The following is a 15,652-nucleotide window of genomic DNA, read 5'->3' as shown; positions in this document are numbered from 1 at the left end:
TAGATATATTAGTTAATCTAAAGGATATTACTGTATACTTAAAGTGGCTATATTAGGTGTAAAAAGCCGTTTTTTATTTATCTCCTTTTTTAATTTAAATTTAGTAATATATATCTTAGACATCAATTTTACTAAAGTATTTTACTCCAGAGAGCCAGTTAAAAATTTCTAAAATAAAAAATAATAGGTATCTATTCTTAACTAAAACCTTATTAAGCTTTTAATAGTCTATATATAAATATAAGCTGCTATCCTTTTTAGGAATAAAAAGGATTAAAGCACTAGTAGGACTTTTTAAGTATTAGATATAGTAAAGTGTAAGGTTTTTATTAAGGTATCAGTGGAGTTCTACAAGTTCTTTTTATAAAAAAAGGTAGATTAGTCTATATAAAAGATTTTCACCTAGATTTAGATTAACTAAATAATCAGTATTTTTATTAGAGGGTAATATTTTTAATTTTTAAAAGGAAAAGATATTAGCAAATTAGTATAGTTCTAGTAATAATTTAATAGATTTTAGTAAGGGTTTTAGGTTATTATCTAGAAGCTATATTTCTTTTAATAATTAGATTACTATATAAATATATACTTAGTTCTAATAAGCTTTAGTAAATTTATATATAGTAAGAATAGAGAAAGCAGACTATTCAAACTACTACTAATTATTCTAGGGAGATAGGTATATCTAGTAGTTATTGATAGTAGTTTAAGAAAGTAAAATAGGACTATCTTATAGTCTAGGGTCTTAATTAATTACAATATAGGGCTAAATAAATATCTTTTTAGCGCCCCTATTATTAATTAAAGTAATAGGAATTTTCTATACTCTATATATAGATATAGGAGATTACAGAATTCCAGAGATTCTAGGAGAATTAAGTTTTACCTATTAAAACTTATATTTTTATATAAATTACTAACTAACTAAATTAGCTTCTCTATAGGTATTAAAGTCTATATATATTTTAATATTATTTTAGATAGTAATTAGGATATAAAGTTGTATAGTAGTATCTATTAATAGCTATTAAGTAAGAGTAGTAGGTTTTACTCTAATTTATTATTGTTTTTTAACAATTCTATAATTTAGTTTTCTAGGGATTTATTATTATTTTATTAAAAGGATTAGATAATAGCTTTTTTAGGTTTAGGACATTTAAAAAAATAATATTTAATACTTTTATAATTATAACACTAATTACATTTTCTATCTGGTCCACAATAGTTTAAATAGGGTTTTAACAACAATTTATTGATATTTTATAAAGAGGACTTAAAAGATTAAGTTAATTAGTTAGAATTCTTCTATCTCTCTATAGATAAATATCCTTTATACTAAGAGGATTTATATTAATCTTAGAATTTAGAAGATTTCTATTAAAAAGAGGATCAAAATCCTTAGTAAAATAAGTTAGTATAAAAGATATTAGTCTTAGAATAATTAAATCATTAATACAGTATTAATTTATTATAGTTTTACTTATAATTCCTAAAGTTTATAAAGCCCTAGTATTAATAAGCAATAGACACTATTTCTTAGTAAATCTCTAGAAATTATAGTATATATTCTCAAATATAATTCTATAAGGAATTATAGAGTTTAGTGAAAAATAAGAGTATACACTCTTTTTTAGGAGCCCTTAGAAAATAATATTTTAAGATATTAAGGTAGAAGTGAAACTCTCTTAGATCTTAGCTAAATTATTGTTAAGCTAAGACAAACTTTTCTATAGTCTCTGTTTCTAGAGAGGCAGTATTCTTAATTAAAATAAAGATCTATTTCTCAAACTCTTTCTATAAATTCTAACTATTATTAGCTTACTTTAGTACTTTATTATTAACTTTTTAGTACTATTAATTATAATAGTTTTAGTCTAAATAGCCTAGACCTATAACAATTTTCTTTTTATCTATAAAATACTATTCCTAGCCTCTACAGAATAAGGTTTTTATATTTATAAACTAGATTTATTATTGTTAGAGGATAAAATAAATATTAAAGGTATTAATATTCTTAAAAGGGATATCCTTTTCTCTACACTATTCTAGGTATAAAGAGGATTCACTAGCTCACTAATTTAATAGTAATTTAGATATAGATTGTGCCTAGATAGTCGATCTTTCCTAGAGTAACTCACTCTAAAAATAAACAGAATTTTAATATAGCTATTATAGTTATTAAAGCTTAGCAATCCTTACTTAAATCCTATCAAATTTAGCTTTAAGCTAAACTATATCAAGCCCTTCTAGATATATTTTAAAGAAGCTTTAGCTTTATATCGCCAATAATTTAGGGTTAACTCCCTCTCCTAGTGGAGTCTTAGTAGTAGTAGAAAACAGAGTCTCAGAAATAGTAAGAAATAGAGTCTTAGTAGTAAAAGGTTCCCCCTAAAGGCAATTGTCTAGTTAAGTTCGGGGTACTATAATTATCCTTAGGTAACTAAAAGAGAAGAATCAGAAATTATTAAGAACTAGATATCTAAGTTATTAGGATAGATAGCTTATTAGTTAGGTAAAGATAATTAAAGCGAGGAAGGATAATATCTAATTCAGACAGTAACTAATTCTTACAAAATCTAACTTAAGTAGCGAGGGAGATCTCCTTTTCTATCCTGAATCATCAGAGAATTATAGGGATTTGTTATCGACTAGAGTTTATTATGATATTGAAGGATGTGGTTGGAGTAACCTTCCTCTATTCCGCCCAGGGACCCTATCCCCTATAACAACTACTCTAATTATAATAAGACTCTAAATAGTTATAGGAAGAGTTAATAGGGGAGAAGATTGACCCTTAGAGATAATTTATATCTAAATCAGTATTAAATTATTGTGGAAGTAAACCTATTTTAGTTATAGACTAGTAAAAGGAGAAGGATATTCCTTTCTAAAATATTAATACTTTTAATATTCACTTTACCCTTTAATAATACTAGATTTAGCTTACTAATATATAAACCTTATTCTATAAGGGCTAAAAGCAATATTTTACCAATAAGAAAAAGATTATTATAGGATTAGATTATCTAGATTATATCTATTATAATTAGTGGTACTAGAAAATAGACAATAAAGCACCTAAATAGGCTAAAAATAGCTAGAATTTATAGAGAGAATTTAAAGATTAGACTCTTACACTTATTAATAACACTACCTTTTTAAAAACTAAAACTATATAGAAGCTTATATTAGCTTAGTAGTAATTTAAGTAGGATCTAAGAGAGTTTTATTCCTATTTTAACACCTTAGAGCACTATTTTCTAAGAGCTCCTAAAAAAGAATATATACTCTCCTTTTTTATAAAACTCTATAATCTATTATAAAACTATATTTAGGAGTATATACTATAACTCCCTTAAATATAATAAAAAATAGTATCTATTATATACTAATACTAAAGCCTTATAAATAATATAAATTATAAGTAAAACTATAATAAATTAACACTATATTAGTAATTTAACTATACTAAAGGCAATTTATATTACATTAATCCTTTTTATCCCTTATAATTATTTTATAAAGGGCTATAATCTTCTTAATAGAGATCCTTTTAGTACTAAAACTAACTAAGATCTTCCTATTAATAAAAAGAACATCTATTAATAAAGAAGCAAAATAAATCTAATTAACTAACTTTACTCTTAAAATTATACCTATAAAGAGCCTATAAATTATATATAAAACCCTGCCTAAATTATTATAGTCTAAATAGAAAACAAAATTAATATTATACCTATAAAAGTATTAAACACTACTCTTTAGATTACTTAAAAAATAAAAAGGCTATAATCCAATCTTTTTAATAAGAAAATAATAAATTATTAGAAAACCAAATTAGTAAAATATTAAAAAATAACAGCAAACTAAAGTAATACCTATAATTTCTACTTAATAGCCTTTAATAGGCACTACTATATAACTCTATATTCTAATCACTATTTAAAATACTTTTAAAATATATATAGATCTTAATATCTATAGAGAGGCTAATTTAGTTAGCTAGCAATTTATATAAAGATATAAGTTCTAATAAGCTAAACTTAATACCCCTAGAATCTTAAAAATCCTATAATCTCCTATATCTATATATAAAGTGTAAAGAATCCTTATTATATTAATAGATAGTAAAAGAACTAAAAAGTTATTTATTTAGCCCTATATTATAATTAATTAAGATCTAAGATTTAAAGGTAGCCCTATCCTATTTTCTTAGATTACTATCAATAACTATTAGATATATCTATCTCTATAAAATAGGAATTAGTGGTTTAAATAGTCTATATTCTCCCTCTTTACTATATATAAATTTACAAAATCCTATTAAAACTATATATATATCTATATAGTTATCTAATTACTAGAAGAAATATAGCTATTTAATAATAACCTAAAATATATTCTAAATATCACTAAATTACCTCTAGAACTATATTAATTTATTAATATTTTCTCTTTTTAAAAATCTAAAACTTTATCTTATAGTAAAAATACTAATTATACTATTAATCTTAATCCTAATAAGAATCCTCTATATAAACTAATTTATCTACTCTCTTAAACTAAATTAGTAGAACTCCACTAATATATTAACAAAAACCTTACACTTTATTATATTTAATATTCAATAAATCCTATAAGCGCCCTAATTCTATTTATTTTTAAAAAAGATAGTAGTCTCTATTTATATATTAACTATTAGGGATTTAACAAAGTTTTAGTTAAGAATAATACCTTTTACCCTTTATTTTAGAAATCCTTAATTAGCTCTCTAAAGTAAAATATTTTAATAAAATTAATATTTAAGATATATACTATTAAATTTAAATCAAAAAAGGTAATAAATAAAATATAGCTTTTTATACTTAATATAGATATTTTAAGTATATAGTAATATTATTTAGATTAACTAATATACTAGTAACCTTCTAAAATTATATCTATATAGCACTTTATAGATATCTTAATATCTTTATAATAGTATATCTTAATAATATCTTAATCTTTTTAGTAGATCAAGATTCCTATATATAATATCTCTATAAAGTTCTATAATAAATATAAGAAATAGAACTCTATATAAAACCTTCTAAATATATCTTCTATTAGGATTAGATAAAATTCCTTAGTTATATTATTAACTAAGAGGGTATCATAATAGATCTTTAATAGGTTTCTATTATTAAATTATAGCAGATTCCCTATTTTTTCTATAATATCTAAGTTTTTCTTAGATTCTATAACTTTTACTAATATTTTATTAAAAACTATTCCTTAATTATACTATTATTAACCTTACTATTAAAGGGAAGTATAAAAAGAAAAAAGCCTAGATCTATCTAGCTTAATAATACTAAAATAATAGTATTTCACTATCTTATTGCTACTTTTAAAATAGCTCCTCTACTTTACTATTTTAATCTAAGAAAGTAAATTTAATTAAAAATAGACACTTTTAACTATAATATAGCTAATATAATATCTTAACTAGATAATAATAGGATTTATTATTCTATCTTATTTTAGTTATAGAAATTCTAAGTAGCTAAGCTTAATTATAGAATACTGGATTAAGAACTATTTACTATTATTTAGTTATTTAAATATTAGTAATACTATCTAAAAAGGGTAAAGTATAAAATTAATATCCTTTTTAATCACTCTAATCTATAAATATTTATAAGATAACTAAAACTAAATAGCCAGTAAGCATAATAGTGTATATTCTTAAGTCTATTTAAATTTATAATTTAGCACTAAAAAGGAAAAGAAAACCCTATAGATATACCTTTATAAATCACTAATATAAACCTAAAAGACACTTTAGATACTAAACTTCTAAATCTATTAAAGTATTATATTATTACTAATTTAGAAAAAAATTAAATAGATATTATAATTAAATCAGTAAATATCTAAGATTTTATTACTGAAAAATCCTAATTTAAAAGAGATCTTTTTAGCTTTTTATATTATAAGTCTATAAAAAAGGATAAAAGAGTAAAAGTAGCTAACTAAGCTATATAGGAAGAATTGGGTTATAACTAATAAATTCCCTTATATTATATTTAAAATATATATATAAATAAATAAGTTTATACTATAAAGATAAATAAAAATCTGAAAACTTTAATCTTAAAGATCTAAAATAAAGACCCTAAGACTTAACGCAGAAAAGCCACTATTTTAGAGATAAATTAAGAGAGTAATTAGACTATTAACTCTATAAATCTTTTACACTATAAACAGTATTTATATATTCTTATTAGTGAATAGCTTTAATAGAATTTACTCTTATTATATTATAATAACCCCTTTATAGGTCACTTTAACTAAAATTAGATAGAAGAACTCTTTAAATAAAAATTTTACTAAGTAAACTTTCACTAAGATATTATAGAATATATTAAAAACTATATAGTTTACTAAAGAATAATTACTTTATAATATCGACTATATAGTAAACTTAAATCCTTACTAATTCTACATTAATCTTAGTCTAAATTATCTATAGATTTTATTATAGGATTACTAACTGTTTACTTTAAAGACTAATTTATAGATTTAACTCTTATTATCATTGATAGGTTTATAAAAATATATCTTTTTTTCCCTATTTTGATATTAATTAATTCTGCTAAACTTATAGAATTATTCTATAATAAGATTAAATTAAAATTTAGACTACCTAATAATATTATATCTAATAGAGGACTAATCTTTATTAGTAAATTCTGGTTAATCTTGGTATAGATAATATATATAAAATAGTGATTATTAACTATATTTTACCTATAAATAGATAGATAAACTAAGTATATAAACTAAACTCTTAAGAAATACCTCTGATATTTTATTAATAAATAATAGATAATATAGCTAAACTTACTCTATTCTGTAGAATTTATATATAATAATACTATTAATACTATTATAGGGAAAACCCTATTTAATCTTTTATATAGCTATTTACTAGATTTTTAATTATAAATTAAGGCTAATTTATATCTAAAAGAGGTCCTAGCTATAATAGTATAAATAGAAAAACTGAAAATTCTTAGAGAAGAATTAGCTAAATTATAGAAAAAATCAAATAAATCCTAAGCAGAATAATATAATTTATAGTATAAACCTATATAATTTAAGAGATAAAACCTAGTAATGCTATCTATATATAATCTAAAATTAAAACTTCCTTCTAAAAAGCTAAGTCTATAATTTATTAGACCTTTCTAAGTTTTAGTAATAGTAGGATTATAAATATACTAGTTAGCACTACTAGAATAATATATATAAATCTATAATATCTTCTATATATCTCTTTTAGAACTATAGAAAGGAAGAATTAATACTAAATTTTTACTAATATTAGAACTAGCTAATAATAAAAAATAAAAAATTAAAAAAATCTATAATAAAAAACTTATTAATAAAGATCACTATTTCCTAGTTAAATAAATAGAATAGCTATTAGAATATAATTAATAGATTATATATAGAGATATAAGGAATACCTAGGCTATAGTTAATAAATTCAGAAAAAGACAGAAAAAATAAAGAGATTAATTTAATATAAACTAAGTTAAAAATTATATAAAAAAGGTTATAATTAGAGCTTATAAAATAATACTAAATCCCTATAGGATTAATAGTAAAAAAGGCTAATAAAACTCTAATTAGTTTTAAATATCTAATTAAAAAGCAGCTACCTCTTTATTTTTATCTAGAATATCTATTTTATAAATAATTTCTATAATTACTTTATAAAAGTGAATTTTAGTAGTTACCTAGAGTATATAACTATTATCTATAGATATAATTTAATATTAAATTAATAATTTATAATCAGTAACTTATTTTAAGATAGACTAAAGGTTAGGCCTTAGTAAAGGATTTAAAAGGGCAATTTATCTAATTAAAAATTACTAATACTCTTATTAAATAGTTTATAAATTATTAGTAAATCACTATTAAACCCTAAAAAGATAATTAAAGAATCTTTACTAGAGGAACTTAAATTTAAATAGCTAAAAACCTATAGATAGACTAATAAAAAATAATTAAGGATATAAAGGCCCTATATAATTTTTTAATAGCTAAAACTATATAAAGCTAAATATTATTTAGCTAAGCACTCTAGTTAAGAATCTCTACTAAATCACTATTAAAAAAGTAAAAAGGATCCTAGAATATATCTATTAACTAAATCAACTTTATTAAATTAATAGTATCTTTAGTAATTGTACCTAGAATCTAATCTATATTAGAAATATATTACTTTTAAATTATTATAAAAAGCTTACTAAATTATATACAGTATTCCTTATTAAGCAAAATATATATATTTAAGAATTTAGTATATTAAATATATAATTTACTTAGAATAGCTTAATACTATTTTAGCTATTCTTAGCTAACTAAAAGTAAAAACTACACTAGTTAAACTAAGTAATATAAATTTAATTATATACTAAGTAAATCAGTGATAAAAAGGTACTAATTAGCCTATAAAGTAAAGAAAAAGGCGAAGAAATAAAAGATAAAGTAAAATTTCCCTTAGATATTTTAAAAACTTAATTAGCATCTTAATTTAATAAAAAAAAGCTTTTAAATTAGTAAAGAAATATTTTAGAAATATAAAAGGTAAATAAAAACGCGATTTTAGAAAGTTAAAAAGAAGAAGTTTTAAAAAAATATAGTATCTCTCACTTCTACTATAAGACTAGCTAGAAACACTTAAACACCTTAATAACTAACTAAAATAAACCTAAATTAGAAACTATAAGGCCTTAACGAACTATTTAAGTATCTCTATATTATCACTAATAAAATAATACTATATTACTATATTTTATAGGCAAACTAAGAACTAAATCCAAAAAATTATTCTTAGTCAGCTACAGTTTCTCTATCTATAGCTATCCTATTCTTAATATTATAGAAAAATAACTAAATTATATAATACCACAAAATATAACTATTATTACCTAGATATAAATATAAATTAAGATGCATTAGTATAATCAGTTTATTCAGATAAATAAATATTTCCTATTAGCAAATATTTATATATTAATAATATTTATCCTAATAGGCCTATTTAATTTATTAATAAAACTATTCTAAATCACACCTACCAATATATTTATATAACTCTCGCCCTTTAGCCCTAATAATTTATATTCTAATATATATATAGTCTATACCACACTAAAACTAGCCCTTAAAAAGACACTACTTATTTTTATATTTACAATAGCTATTAGCCTAAAAGTAAATAGCATAGGAAAGACTACTATTATAGGGATCTATATATATCTACCTATAATATCTATAATTAACTCTAATAATAACACAAAAATATATATATCAGTTAATATCCCAATTAGTATCTATTTAGATTAGCTTATAATTCGCTCTTAAACTAGAAGAATATTTATAGTACAGTATAGGGACTTTTTAGAATAGCAACGACAATATAAAATAGAATCCTCTGAGTCTATCTTATATATTACTATTAATACTGCTAGAGGAGCCACTCCCTACACAATTATAATAGAATAACTTAAATATCCTTAGTAAAAATAATATTACAGATTAATAGTAACTAGAAGAGTACCACAAGGTATAATAATCAAAGGATTAATACAGAAGAGTTAAAGAAGATATAGCGAATTAATGATTTTTATACTGCCCTTTCTTTGTTTATATACTCTATCCTATGATTTTTAGTCACTTCTTTATTATATAGCAGCTAAGCTATCTGCTATAGAAAGGGACGTAGTTATTACTAAAGGGTTAGAAACAGAACGGGAGAACCTTAATTCTGAGATCACTACCCCGCGCGGAAGCCTAGAGGCGTCGATTCTAGAACCTACGTCATCGGTCACTGAGAGTTCGAATCGATAACAAATCGATATTGACTCTCTGGCAATTCAGATTAGAGAGAAAAACCCCCTAGATGTCTCTGAGTTAGATTCTGTAAGAATCAGTTACTGTCTCAATCAGATATAAAGATCCTTCGCCCTGCATTATTTCCACCTAGCCAACAGGTTATCTATCCTGACAATTTAGAGATCTGGTTCTTAACAGTTATAGTAAGAGAAAAAGCTTAGAGTTTTGATCTCCTCTTTAACCACTATTTATAAATAGAATAATACCTATAAATTAGCTGGCTTTAGGACTATCAATAAAAATAGACTAGTAATCTAATTATTGCTAAGGAAACCTATTAGCTCTGTTTTAACTATTAAGCTTAACTTTCCAGAGTATATACTATTTTAACAAATAGATAACAGAGAAATAGTTATAAAAGGCTACTAGTACTATAAATTCGTTACTTAATATAAAGATAATAGCAAATTTATAGTATAAATTGCAAAATTCCAATAACTTATTTTTGTGTGTTACTACACTGTCCTTATATCTGTTAGAAACTCTAAAGATATAATTAACTAGATAATATAGCAGTTTATCAGTGATTTAATTAATAAAAACCTTAAAAAATATTGGTCTAGATGTCTATAGGTTAATCAATATATTATTGAACTTTTAAAGCACTGATAGGGATATAAAAGCTAGGAAATATTTATAATATATAAGCTAAACAAAAAGACTGGTTATTGTTTGCTTTATCTAACGTTTTTCTAGTTGCCTAGTCAATTTATCAATATAGTTGATTAGCAGAATATCACCAAAAAAGCCTTAAGATGTTTATTGATTTAATAGGAGATAGTGAGGAAACTGTAATCTATAAAGCAGGATAGGTACCTTACTGTATTTTATGTATTGTAAAACTTATAGTAAGGGATAGGATTAAGTAAATTAAAGCTACCTCTACTATTGCTTACTTATTTTGATAATTTAATAGATTATTGTAAATATATAAATATCTAGGTTATAACCTCACTCTTATCACCTAGATAGATTATATATTCTTCTCTGCTTTTAATCTATTTAATTATATATTTAACCATCCTCACACTAAACCTATAAATCTGTTTACCTACACACAATGATCAATTTAAATAGGCAATCTGCAAATTAATCTATTTATACTATAGGTTTATTAGCTATAAAGAGGCAGTCGAATTCTAGAGTGACTTTAAATAAATATATAGTTATAGTATACTAACTAGGAAAGATATAATATTACCTCCTATCCTTAATTAATTAAGGCTGCCCTAATTATACTATTATCAGGATTAAATAGAGCCTTATAGGGGGGTTAGGGTTAAATAAGTTATAGGCTAAATAGCACTATATTATAAATCTAAAGCCCTATATAATATTAGTTTGATAGTGCCTCAGTAAAAAGGAAATACTAACAGTATACCTAATAGCTTATAAGAGTGGCTTAATAAATAACTTAATTCTGTCCCTGGAATATATCTAGTTGCCTTTCTTATCTAGCATAAAGTTAGTCTATACTTAAGACTTAATAATCTATTCGGCTAGGGCCTTTCAGTATTCTTCTGCCTCTCGATTTAAAAGAATAGGGGTCGGTATACTAATATATAACTAATAAATATAGAGCCGAAACTGATCAGTGGAATTCGAATCAGTGATATTTATTTAAATATATATTACTCTAGCTTTAACTCACTACAGGGCTTTAATAGTCGGAAATATAGGATCACTTAATAATAACTTTATATTTTGAAATAAATATTAAGTAGATATCAAGTTATCGGGTAAAGTTAGGCCAGAACTGCCCAATAGTATATTTATATATCAAAATTTCCCCTCCTGTGAGATACCACTATTATATACCCTGAGGGGTACTAAGAAAGAGCTAGCAGGAACCAAGGATTCATTATAGCCAGGAATACTATCTCTAATCAGATTACGCAAGCGCTATCGGAGAGAGTGAGATAGGGCGCTAATTGGCAATCTTATTCTGCCTAGCATATGCTGGCTCGGTGGGGGTCTTAAGACTCGGTGGGGTCTTGATCTTAATCAGTTGATTGTCTTTAAAGTGATGATACCATTGTTTCTCCATTAACGCACAGCGAAATGGTAATAAGCTACCCTATACGAAGGCATTTCAAATCAAATTGTGGAGGGAAAATAGAGTAAATGGCTCTGATAAGTACTTTAAAAACCTGTTCCTGCTACTAATTTCGTTAACTACTAGCAGATAACTCGTGATTATACCACTGCAAGAAAAACACCTATCTTAATTCAGGAAAAGTGTCCAATAAGTGACTCCCTGAAGTAAAAGCTTTATATCGGGGGTTCGCCTGTTTTTGCGCAGAAACCAGAGATCATATAATGCGTAATTGGCGTGGTTTAACCCAGTGAGTTCAACGTTTTCACATTTGCTTATTAATACCGCGGCTGATTTAGTATTCGTCAAGCAGTACCACTTCTTATATCAAATAAGCACAAGGGATGTAGCCCAACCTATTCAGCTAACGTCTTATACCTCACATCTCAGAATAAGTTATATCTAATTAGGCAAACACTGTTCTGTATATACTGGTTGAGCCGATTTTAGTGCTCAAGACTACGTAGTATATATCTATTGTCACATAAACCAAAAAAACCCTATTAAGAGCCTCAAATATTGATAGCATCAGATGATATACTAGCCTTCAAAACCATCCTTAAAGGCCACTGTTTACCATTGGTTTTGAAAACCTGCTAAGATAGCTTCCCAAAAGTCGACTATAAACTCACCTGGTCCATCTCTTTTCAGGTTTAGCTTCTTATCACATCCCGCCTGATTGCAAAATGTGCCATTTAAGGACTGGTTTACAACCCTCGGTGGTTCACATATCAGCTTTTCTTTCGCTTCTTCTTCACACAGATCACCAAATAGTGCGTATCTATGGACACAGATCACAACGTGACACATCTTAGGTATTGAGATACCTTTATGATGGGAGGAAGTAAAATTTTCTTTGCCCTAGGGGTAGAAATTGCTTTTCTGCTGCAAAAGAAGGCAGATTTAGCATACTGAAGGACAGCTAGGCTAGAGAAACATCGCTCTCTTTATACCCTTGGGTCAATAAGCCCACTATACCCCTTAGCTGGTCTTGCCTCTCTGGTAAATGATATATCGCATTTCGAGCCAGCGAGTTGAGCCCACAAGTGGAAGCGACAGTGAGGAACTCAGTGAAGCAGATATCGATCACAAATATTTACCAATACGTTGGACAATTCAGATCGGAGGCGCATGCTTTTGGAAAGTTACTTCTTATGCTCGCCGAGAAAAGTGCTGTTCACAGTGTGGCCGAAGCCTTCCAATCTATCGCAGATGGTCTGATAGAGGACCGGGGCGGGGGTGTAGCTGAGCCGAGGGCCTGCAGGATGAGGTATGGAGGAACAGCAGGATCGGTGGGATCTATGGGAAGTGTGGGTTTTTGGATGGCTCATTATTTCCTATTTGGGCAGCTCTATGCCTGTTTCTTTTGTCTATATTCACTCGTTCTGTGGGATCTACGGCGTACGGATGGCATTCTTGCTTCGGTCGGATCAAGCGCCTGCATAGCCATTACGCAACTAGTTAGGCTGCATCAGGTTAATAGAATGTTGATTGATTTATTGATTGATTGATTGATTGGTCTGATAGAGGTTATCCCGGATTCTCGTGTCTCCATAGTCAGTGTTCTAGCACAGCTGAAGAACAAGGGAAGCTGATCTGGAAAGGACGCAACCAATTGGTCAAGGAGAAGTTGGTCCATAAAGTCTTCTACATCATGGCGCTAAGCATGGAAGTACTACCTGTGCACCCAAATTTTTAAAGAAAATCCTGCCTTTTTAGAATGGCCTGAAATTTACACAGCCAAAACATACAGAAATCGATGATAATCAAGCTAGGTATATATAACCAACCCACCTACTCCTCGCTGTCAAAATATATCTTAGATATCACCACAATAAACAAAAAAAGAAAGATACTCCGATAGGGGGAATCGAACCCCCGGCTGCCGTGTGAGAGACGGCGATGTTAGCCACTACACCATATCGGATAGATATGAAGTGTGGCATTTAGCGAAGATAGAGGACAGGGTGGTGAGGGAATAAGAAGGGGGTTCTACTAATAAAGTAGGAAGAATACAAACCAAGCAAACATAAAGCAAGTGAACCATTTATATACATATATAAGAAGCCCAGGTCTTCCCCAGCGTTACTTCTAACTGCATTATTATTTTGTAAGCAAAAATTAGGTAACCGTTGTCAGTATGGTCGAGTGGTTAAGACGCTAGACTTGAAAACCCTTTCGAGATCTAGTTCATTCGTGATCCTAGGTTCGAACCCTAGTGCTGACGTCCTTTTTTTTAAAAAAAAAATCTTAGGAAGAACTTCTATTAAACTATTTATATAGTATACTCTGCGTTACTCTACAATAAATAACTTCTTTACCTAGATAAGATTCTAAGGTTATAAAGACTAAGATTTATTTTAGTATAAAAAAGTAAGAAAAGAAAATTAATAATAAATAGAAAAAAATTTTATAACTAAAGCTATATTACTAAATATTATATCTATAATTTATAAAAGTACTTAGGTAGAAATACTATTATTTTATAGAAAACACTATATGTCGGAGTTTAAGGACTTAGGGAAGGGTCTGCCTTAGGCCAGAATGGCACTACTCCGGATCCGGAAGGATGTTTTGAATGGATGGGATGAATTGAATTGATCAAGGATGATGGTTCTAAATAGGAAAGCTGGCAGTCTATATAGGGTGCAAAAGGGATTATGTAATAACAGGGGTAAATAATAGGAAATTAGGATCTACCTGGCTAGGCAGCGATGGAACAGATGATTTAGAATAAATGCGCGATTTATAATGCAATTCCAGCATCATTGAACAGAAAAAGGGGTTCGTTCACCGTTTCTGGTGGGTGATTCCCAGAGGCTTCTGATGGCGGATACCTGGCATTTCAGGCAGCGCTCTCGCGCACAGTGTATATAGCTCCAGCCGTAGCTCTCTCCTTCTTCCCCTCTCCTCCCCAGCGCGCTCCATCTCTTCGTTTCTGCCTATTTCAAAGAGTTCGATGTATATTTTCTTGATTCCTCTTCTTCGGCATATCGTCTAATCTTACAGACGACACAGACTATCACGCTATCAAGCTTATATCCTATCTGACTGTGTGAGAGGTAGAGCCAAAGATTTAGTACCGACTGGAATATTTACTATCGCACACTAACACATATAAGGAACGACAGATATAAATGCTCTCCAACGACAGCTCCTCCTTCTTGCAACTATTCCCACTCATCAATACGCCCCAGAGAACTTACAGTCTTTTTAAATTGAGCAAAAACCCAGCATAAATCAAATCTAATAGCTGCAGGAATACCCGTATCTTACTAAGTCGATTTCAAAATATTCCACGATTAGAATAGAGAGCAACCGTTACAGACCCTGATTTTTCGCAACAATGGCTCTTTATGGTGGAATTAAAGTTGAGGTGGACTGGCCTCAATTGAGATCAATCATGAATATAGGCTATTTGCAACACCGCTCAGTATTCCATGCTTTCATTGAGGCGATAGATTTCGATCATATCCCTTTGCTCGACAACACTGTCACAATGATCACATTGAGCTTGGCCAAGCAGAGACATCGCCCCGACGTAAACCTAACTAGGTAGTTTCCGTTTTCTTCAGTGGCACCTTGGTCTTGGCTAATTACGAG

The sequence above is a fragment of the Penicillium hispanicum genome (assembly GCF_028827665.1).
Source record: "Penicillium hispanicum strain IBT 35686 chromosome Unknown utg000001l_segment0_segment0, whole genome shotgun sequence".
NCBI lineage: Eukaryota > Fungi > Ascomycota > Eurotiomycetes > Eurotiales > Aspergillaceae > Penicillium > Penicillium hispanicum.
The sequence above is the reverse complement of the archived record's forward strand: the minus strand, read 5'-3'. Positions refer to the sequence as shown.